The sequence below is a fragment of the Macaca mulatta genome, chromosome 7 (genome assembly GCF_049350105.2).
Source record: "Macaca mulatta isolate MMU2019108-1 chromosome 7, T2T-MMU8v2.0, whole genome shotgun sequence".
Lineage (NCBI taxonomy): Eukaryota > Metazoa > Chordata > Mammalia > Primates > Cercopithecidae > Macaca > Macaca mulatta.
This window is the reverse complement of record NC_133412.1, coordinates 74,924,140-74,933,211: the sequence shown is the minus strand read 5'-3', so window position 1 is coordinate 74,933,211 and position 9,072 is coordinate 74,924,140. Positions and strand designations below refer to the sequence as shown.

The window sequence follows — 9,072 nt, the reverse complement described above, 5'->3', positions numbered from 1 at the left end:
AAGAAAAAAATGCATTTGCTGGCAGTGGTACCATTTGCCTAAGGTTGGGTCGCTGTGTCATCATACTGTGGTGGGGGGTATACTGTGGTGTATTTGTGTGAAACTTCTCATCTCAGGCTGGATCATAATCTTAGCTGCAGTTTTCCTTCCAAATAGGTTACAAAGTAGTAAAACATGGGCTTGGAAGTGACAAACCTAAGTGAATCATTCAGCTTTAAAAAAAAATCCAATAAAACTAACTTTTAATAATCCTGAGGTTGGTTTTTGAAACAATAGGTACAATTATTTACTCTAAGCATCTGGTTATGATTTTGAATCAGTAATACATACTGTCTCCACCTTTTTTTTTTAAAGTGGAAACAGAGGTTTCATCCAGAAAACCCCAAACCCCAAAACAGTGAATTATTATTATTTTTGTTTTTTTAGACAGGGTGTCACTCTGTCGCCCAGGCTGGAGTGGAGTGGTGGATCTCAGCTCACTGCAGCCTTAACCTCCCACCTCATGAGTAGCTTGGACCACAGGCACCACTGCGCCTGGCTAATTTATTGTATTTTTTGTACAGATGGGGTTTTGCCATGTCACCCAGGGTGGTCTCAAACTTCTAGGCTCAAGCGGTTCACCCACTTTAGCCTTCCACAGTGCTGTGACTCAGGCATGAGCCACTGTGTCTAGCCTGCAGTAACGTTTTAAAACATAAGTTCAAGCATCTCTTCTTTACTCCTTTAATTGGAGGTATGTCTTCTCTCATTGTCCTCATCTTTGGTGTTTCCCCAGAGTTCACTGCTGACTGGATGTACAACATATATTTCAAAGTCAAGGGTGGGTGCGGTGGCTCATGCCTATAATCCCAGTGCTTTGGGAGTCAGGTCAGGCAGATTGCTCAAGACCAGCCTGGGCAATGTGGCGAAACCCTGCTTGTATTAAAAATACAAGAAAATGAGTGTTTCTGGGAGCACTACATGGAGTTGGTGTCGCTACTTTTGGCATGGTGGCCTTTTCTGACCTGGCTGGGCCAATCCTGTCACTGAACCTGCAGGAAGATGCCAAGTTTCAAAAAGACATGGCACAGGTTCACAAGCAGATAACCTGGGAAAACAAACAAGAACAACTTATTCCTGAAGTAGTGTATGTGCACCACCTACCTAACCTACTGAATGAAACCCAGATCCTATTCTATTTCTCCCAGTGTGGCACTGTTACAAGGTTCAGACTATCCAGAAAGAAAAGGACTGGAAATAGCAAAGGCTATGCAAGTGTGGAGTGGAGTCTAAGGATATTGCCAAGATAGTTGCTGAAATGTTGAACAACTACCTGTTTGGTGAAAGACTCTCGGAGTGTCATTTTATGCCACCTGAGGAAGTCAGAAAGAACTCTTTAAAGACTGGGATATTCCATTTAAGCAGCCATCATATCCATCAGTGAAGCATATAATCAGAATCGGCACTTACACAAAAGCTGCAGATGGAGGGGCGATTTAAAAGAAAGAAAGATTACTCAGGAAGAACTAGCTTGAAAAGGAATTCATTATGATTTTCCTCCTTTGATTTTACAGAAAATGGAAAGTATTTCAAAAACAAATCTTTGGATGTCTACAAAAGGCCAGGTTTTATGTAAGAAGAAGAAGAAGTTTTAGGCACTCCTGACTCTCCTGAGAAGACTGCGGATACCCAGGGCCTCACACCAGTTTGCACATCAACATTTTTGGAGAGAGGAAAATCTGAAGTGGCTGTAATGAATAATGATGATGAAGATAATGAAATAGTTTTCAAAAAGCCCATATCCTGTGTAAAAGAAAAAATACAAGAGACTCAAACACGTATACATTCACAGAAAAAAAGATGAAGAAAAAGCATTCAGTGATTTTCAATGTATAATATGTAAGATTTCTTCTGAAAAATATAATATTTTTATGAGGCAAATACAAAAAATTAGCTGGGTGTGGTGGCTCATGACTGTAGTCCCAACTACTTGGGAGGCTGAAGTGGGAGGATTACCTGAGCCCAAGAAGTTGAAGCTACAGTGAGCCATGATTGCGCCACTGCACTCCAGCCAAGTAAAATTACATTTATCTTAGCCTATTCTGGCTGGCTTAAGAGGGATTTGTATTAAGAATACAATAGGCAATCTCACAGACGTCTAAATACAGAACTCAACATATGATCACACCATGGAAGGACTGGGCTGGGAGGTTATTTTTCTCTCCTGCATGCCTTTCTCTGGACCTGTGCTCCATGCTTGTGCTTTGCTCTGCCGATGGACGTTTGGCACGTGCTCCAGGCTCCTCCAGCCTCCCAGGCTTTGGCTTGCCCTGGCAGTAGCCCTGGTCCCAGTGTTACTGGACCTTTCCATACAGATGTTCCTCTGCAAAACATCTATCGAACACTCTCTGGGTCATTTCCAATGAGAGGATAGAGAATCTGATCTGCCTAGCAGTGGGGGTGGGAGTTCCATAGTTGTCCCTGGATGTGTAGTGCTGCCCTTTCCAGAGACTCGAGGAGGGGCCGGATATCCAAAAACAGGGTGTGGCGGGGGGGCATCAGTAATACAGTCTACTTCAACAAGAAAGTATGAAGTAGAGGCGGTGACTCATGCCTGTAATCCCAGCACTTTAGGAGGCCGAGGAAGGCTGATTACTTGAACTCAGGAGTTTGAGACCAGGCTGAGCAACACGGCAAAACCCCATCTCTACTAAAAGTACAAAAAATTAGCTGGGTGTGGTGGCACATGCCTGTAGTCCTAGCTACTCAGGAGGCTGAGGGGGAAGCTTGCTTAAGCCCAGGAAGTCAAGGCTGCAGTGAGCCGAGATCATGATGCCACTGCACTCCGCCTGGGTGACAGAGTGAGACCCTGTCTCAAAAAAAAAAAGAAGTATAAAGTGGAAGCATCTGTATGCATGATTGAAGTCGTGTTTTCCATATATTTTTTCCACCTTGCCTTTTTCTCTCTGCAACACTGTATCTGAAGCTTTTCCCTATGTTATCGAGTATTCATAAGCATTATTTGAATGATTGCATCAGATCCATTATCTGGACTCATTGTCATTTATCCATCTGTGGTTGCTGGAGATACTGCCCTTTCTGCCACACTCAGTCACCCTTCGGACCTTGCTCTGTGTCCAGTTATCTACTAATACCCATACTGGTCATTTAGGACTTAAAGTTAAGAATAAATAGTTATCACAGTTTCTAACACTTCACAGAGAATGTAGCTCCCTAAAAATAGAATGGCTTGGTGGTTATAATTTTAAAGTAAAATAGACAAATTGATATTGAATTTTTTTTTTCTTTTTTTGAGATGGAGTCTCACTCTGTCGCTGAGGCTGGAGTGCAGTGGTGCGATCTCAGCTCACTGCAAGCTCCGCCTTCCGGGTTCACGCCATTCTCCTGCCTCAGCCTCCCAAGTAGCTGGGACTACAGGTGCCTGCCACCACACCCAGCTAACTTTTTGTATTTTTAGTAGAGTTGAGGTTTCACTGTGTTAGCCAGGAGGTCTCGATCTCCTGACCTCATGATCCGCCCACCTCAGCCTCCCAAAGTGCTGGGATTACAGGCATAAGCCACCATGCCTGGCTGATATTGAAATTAACATTTTGCTTTCTTCTTTTATCTATTTTTCACTTCTCTGTCATTTTGATGGATAAAGTTTCATTTGGAAGGATTTTTATTTCAAAATAGAAATAGCATATGACATGAGAATGGGAACTCTGAAAGGTTCAACTTTCTAGTCATTAGTTTCCTAAGATTGTCACGAAAACTACATATGGTCAATCATGATTGCCCTGTATTAAAAGTGAGTTAACATTATGCACAACTTAAGCACAGTACTTTCCATCAGATATAGAAAAATAAGTGGTGTGTTTGGAGAAGTATTGGGCTAGGAGTCAGGAAGCTTGACTGTTAGTCCCAACCCTGCTTCTTCAGCTGAGAGCCCGTGGGCAATAATTCAGCAGCTATTTCTTAAATATCTAATGAGTTTCAGGCTTTGTAGTTGGGCTGGGAATATAGACATAGATATTGCATTCATGATTCTCCAAGTGTCCCCTCCTCACGTGGCTCACAGTGAGCTTTCTTATGCATTGTGTAAATCTGTCTCCTAACAGGCCTCAACTCTCTCCAACCTGCTTCCCAGGGCAGTTATGAGGATCAAATGAGAGAGAATATGTATGAAAGCAAATTCGAAATGATTTTAAAATGCTATAAAAATATTACCTATGCGGGCGCAGTGGCTCAAGCCTGTAATCCCAGCACTTTGGGAGGCTGAGGCGGGTGGATCACGAGGTCAGGAGATGGAGACCATCCTGGCTAACATGGTGAAACCCCGTCTCTACTAAAAAAATACAAAAAAAAAAAAAACTAGCAGGGCGAGGTGGTGGGCGCCTGTAGTCCCAGCTACTGGGCAGGCTGAGGCAGGAGAATGGCGTAAACCCGGGAGGCGGAGCTTGCAGTGAGCTGAGATCCGGCCACTGCACTCCAGCCTGGGCGACAGAGCGAGACTCCGCCTCAAAAAAAAAAAAAAAAATATGTATATATATATATATATTACTTATGGAAAATTATTTAAAGATCCTTAGAATTTTAAATAAACAGTACATTAACCTGAGTTCTCTATGGTTTTTATTTTAAATAGATATGAAAGTTTTACAATGAATCACTGATATGGTTGAAAATCTTAGCTTGATTATTCTCCAAAAATGATACAGTGGTTTTTGTGATGAATTTTCTAAAATTGCCAGCCAAAAAAAACCAAAACCTTTTTTGAGTTGAGTGACTGGATCTGTCAAAGGAACATTGACTGTGTAATGGAGAAATGTTTTCCGTGTTCACTAACAACTTGCCTTTGCTTGATTCCAGCTGCAGCATATCATGAGTGATGAGATCTGTATACACTGATGTATATAGATCAGTGTATACAGATACACTGACCTTTACCTGGCAGAAAACAATAATGGGGCCACCGGAGGCCAGCCGAACACACAGAACTCAAGAAGCCTTCTGGAGTCAACGTATCCGCAGAAAGCCGAGCAGCTAATGTCAGATGAGAAATGCTTTAAGGTGAGAGTTGCTCATGTAGTCAAAGACCTTGCTGGTGACAGTGTAAGTTGTTAGGATTCTCTGAATCAGAAGTTAAAGCCAGGATACTTTGACCCTGCGATTCTACTCCTGGAACTTTTTAGAGTTCCAAATGCGTTCAGCAGAAAAACACAAAGTGGAAGTAACCATCTTCCTGGACAGTCTACTTAGTTTCTTTCTTGCTTTAAATAAAAAAAAAAAAAAAAAAAAAAAAAATCTAGTTATATATGATTTTTACAATTTTGTATTCTTCTTTTTCTCTGAACATTTTTCATAGTATACTCTGTATATATAATTGTTAAAAAAAAAAAAAAAAAGTTGGTACATGAAACCCATGGTCATGGCTATTATAGAAAAGAAAATGTAGGCCTGGCACACGTGGCTCACACTTGTAATCCCAGCACTCTGGGAGGCCGAGGTGGGCAGATTGCTTGAGACCAGCTTGGGAAACATGGCAAAACCCTATCTTTGCAAAAAATACAAGAATACAAAAATTAGCCAGGGGTGGTGGCATGTGCCTGTAGTCCCAGCTACTCAGGAGACAGAGGTAGGAGGATCGCTTAAGCCTGGGGGGTCGAGGCTGCAGTGAGCCCTGATCACGTCACTGCCCTCCAGCCTGGGTGACAGAGTAAGAACCTATCTCAAAAAAAAAAAAAAAAAAAAAAAAAGGAGATAACCAAAAAAAGTCACCCTAGAATTCTTTCCTGAAATTACCGTTGATGACATTTCTAGACTTTTCTATGCTTGAGTATATATTTTCAAGGAGTTTATACTGGACAAATGGTCTTTCACTTTATTTATTTTGAGACAGGGTCATGCTCTGTTGCACAGGCTGGAATGCAGTGGCGTGATCTTGGCTCACTGCAACCTCTACCTCCTGGGTTCAAGCTATCATCATGCCTCAGCCACCCTAGTAGCTGGAATTACAGGCATGTGCCACCACACTGGCTAATTTTTGTATTTTTATGTGTGTCAGATCCCAGGGTCCAGGTCCAGCCTATGCTGAAGTCTGAGGGGAGTGGGTGGGTGAGCAGAAAGAACACTCCGGGGGGACATACGCAGGTGAAAGATAGTTTTATTCAGCGGCAGCTCTCATTAACAGCTTCCTTACACTAGCTCTCTTATTAGCATCTTACTCTTACATTGTTCACCTGTCTCAGCATCTTGAGCCAGCTGCCCCCACACACAGCTGCATAGACGGCTCTCCCTCGCCTTCAGGGTCAGCAGCTTAACTCCTTCTCTCTCTGGGCACGAGCAAGCCCAGCTGTGTCCTGGCTCCCTCCCATCTGTCTGCAAAGTGGACAGCTTTGGCTCTCTCTTTCTCTGGGTGCCAGTGCGCTCATCATGTCAAGCCATGTTGAGCCAAGCTGAGCCAAGCCCCAAAGAGCCATATCTCTTATGCACAATGTCAACAGGGTAGTTATGCCTTTTACAGACAATAGTGGCATAAAGCCAGGTATGAACTTACACAAACAGGTTATATTACAAGTGGAGCTGTGTGCTTGCACACCAAACTCGAGCCATGCAGGCCTGGCTATCTGCCTCGGCCTATTCCTTGACCAAAGCACATCCATGTACCTTGCAATGTAGTTTTGCTGTGTTGGCCAGGCTGGTCTCCAACTCCTGGACTCAAGTGATCTGTCTGCCTCAGCCTCCAAGTGCTGGGATTACAGGCGTGAGCCACTGCATCTGACCTGAAATGGCGTATTTTTGCTCAGTTAGCAACACTTCTGGGTGTTTAATGTCTTTTCTATGGCTATTTGATATTCACTTTATAGAGAATTAAAGCCTGTATTGTTGGACATTTACATTGTTTCCAAGTTTTCACCATTATAACTGTATTTGTGTGTATATATTATTTTCTTGCCAGGCTGTAAGCTTTACTAGCAGAGAGGAATTTTTAAAGCTTTAAAAGAACACTGAGCTGGATCTAGCTTCTGGCTTTGTGTTTATTGACTAGTGGTGTGCCTTGAGAAACCAGAACTCTCTGAATTTCAGTTTTGTCTCTGTGTAAATGAAGAAGGTTGAAATAAAAAAATCTCAAATGTCCTTCCAGGCTCTGATCTTCTCCATGTGATTCTGATAGTTACCTCGTCCGCAGAAAGCCCTTAGGGTAACGGCCCTGAGAATCTCAGGGTTCTGAAAGGGGAGATCCATGTGCCATCACCATTGATAGTTGTTTTATGAAAAACATGGTTTGCTTGCCTCTATTGGTGTGTTGCTTTTAAGTATGGATTTTTTTTTAATTACCAGGGAGCCCCTGCAACATTTTTGGAAAAAACATCATTCTCCCAGAGCAGATTGTGCTTGTGACCTTGGGCCATGATGCGGCCATAGCCTGGTGTCAATGTGGGGCAGCAATGATGACACACTTCATCCTGCTGTAAGGCCTTGTTGGGGGCTCTTTGCCTAGTGTCCAGGCAAGGGACAGCTGCCCTTCTCTTAGCAAGGAAAGGGGGCTACTTCTTTTAGCCCAGAGCATTCCGTGGAAACTGGAGGTTCGAAGTTCTCAGATGTATCCACTTAAGTTTCCCCATACCAGATATCAGGATCCCATTCCTCTCCTCCCCTCCCCTCCTCTTTCTTTTCTTTTCTTTTCTCTTTCTTTTTCTGTCTGCCTTTCTCTCTTTTTGAGATGGGATCTTACTCTGTCACCCAGGCTGTAGTGCAGTGAAGTGATCTCAGTTCACTGCAATCTCTGCCTCCTGGGCTCAGGCAATCCTCCCACCTCAGTCTCCTGGGTAGCTGGGACCACAGGCACGTGCTACCACATCTGGCTAATTTTTGTATTTTTTACAGAGATGGGTTTTCACCATATTGCCCAGGCTGGTCTCAAACTCCCGGGCTCAAGTGATCCTCCTGCCTCCGCCTCCCAAAGTGCTGGGATTACAGGTATGAGCCACTGCACTCAGCTCTCCTTTTCCTTAAGTAATTCTAAATAAAAAAAGACTAAATCATAAAATAAAATTTGTGTTTTTTGGGGAAATGATACAAAACTTCCATGACAGCTGACATTAAAATAGTTTATTTCTTGATTTTCTGCTGTGTGCAGGTGTGTGTGTGCACACTGGTCATTTGGTGCCCTATGTGTGTACTTTCTGTAGCTACTGGGTCAATCTGTACAATGTCTGACTCCACAATTTCCAGCAAACAAAAGCTCTACACAGCCTAATTTTCAAGCAGTCAAGACTGAAGCAGCAGTGTCCTTCTGGGTTTAATTAGAATTAAACTGCCAGGGTGTACTTGTGTGGGAAACTGATACTTTTCAGCAAGAAATTTCCAGGTGAGGCCTGTCACCCTCCAGTGTAACTCTAGGGCCTGCTTGACAGGGGGACTGGCTTTGGCTGGAGGCTGGGTCCAGAGGGCTCTCCTGGCATGGCACATTCCCATCCGAGGGAGGGAGCTCTGTTGGGAGCATGAGATGGATGAAGAAGACCCATCCATTAGGAAAGTGGCCCTTGGTCCGTCCAGTTCTAATGGAGGAGGGTGCTTGGTGCAATAACCACTTCTCATGGGGAAACTAGTCGGAGACATGGGCATTCATTGTCTTTCCCATGTGTGCCCCACCAGGGCCCAAACTTGAGGGGTGAAAAGTTCCAAGAGACAGATCAAGAGTGGTGGGCATGCCATGACTGCCCAGGCTGTGCTCCTCCCACCACCCCCCGGTCCTGCCCTCTGGAACCCTGGGCAGGCTGGTGGAAGTCCTTTTTGTGGTCTGGGCTTCTGGTCAGGATGCCTATGGCTTCCTAACACCCACGTGGGGCAGCCTAGTGTAAAGATCCTTAAAGTGGGAGAACAGCAATTGATAAAGTGAACCCAAGATATGACTAAAACTATCTCTGATGGCAAAGCCTTTGATGCTGAAGAGTCTGGCCCATAGAACGATGGCCCTGAGCATGGCACTTCTGACCAAATACCTCACTCTGACCTACTGAGCATATGAGCCTAGCCTTGCTCACAGTCGGGGCTGGAGGAAGACCTCATGGAGTCCAGGTGATAACT

At 43.9% G+C, this 9,072-nt stretch overlaps 1 pseudogene; it reads left to right on the top strand.

Moving 5' to 3' along the window:
* The first annotated feature begins 986 nt into the window (after nt 1-986).
* LOC100426428 (MKI67 FHA domain-interacting nucleolar phosphoprotein pseudogene) lies at nt 987-4,987 on the top strand (annotated as a pseudogene).
* The last annotated feature ends 4,085 nt before the right edge of the window (nt 4,988-9,072 follow it).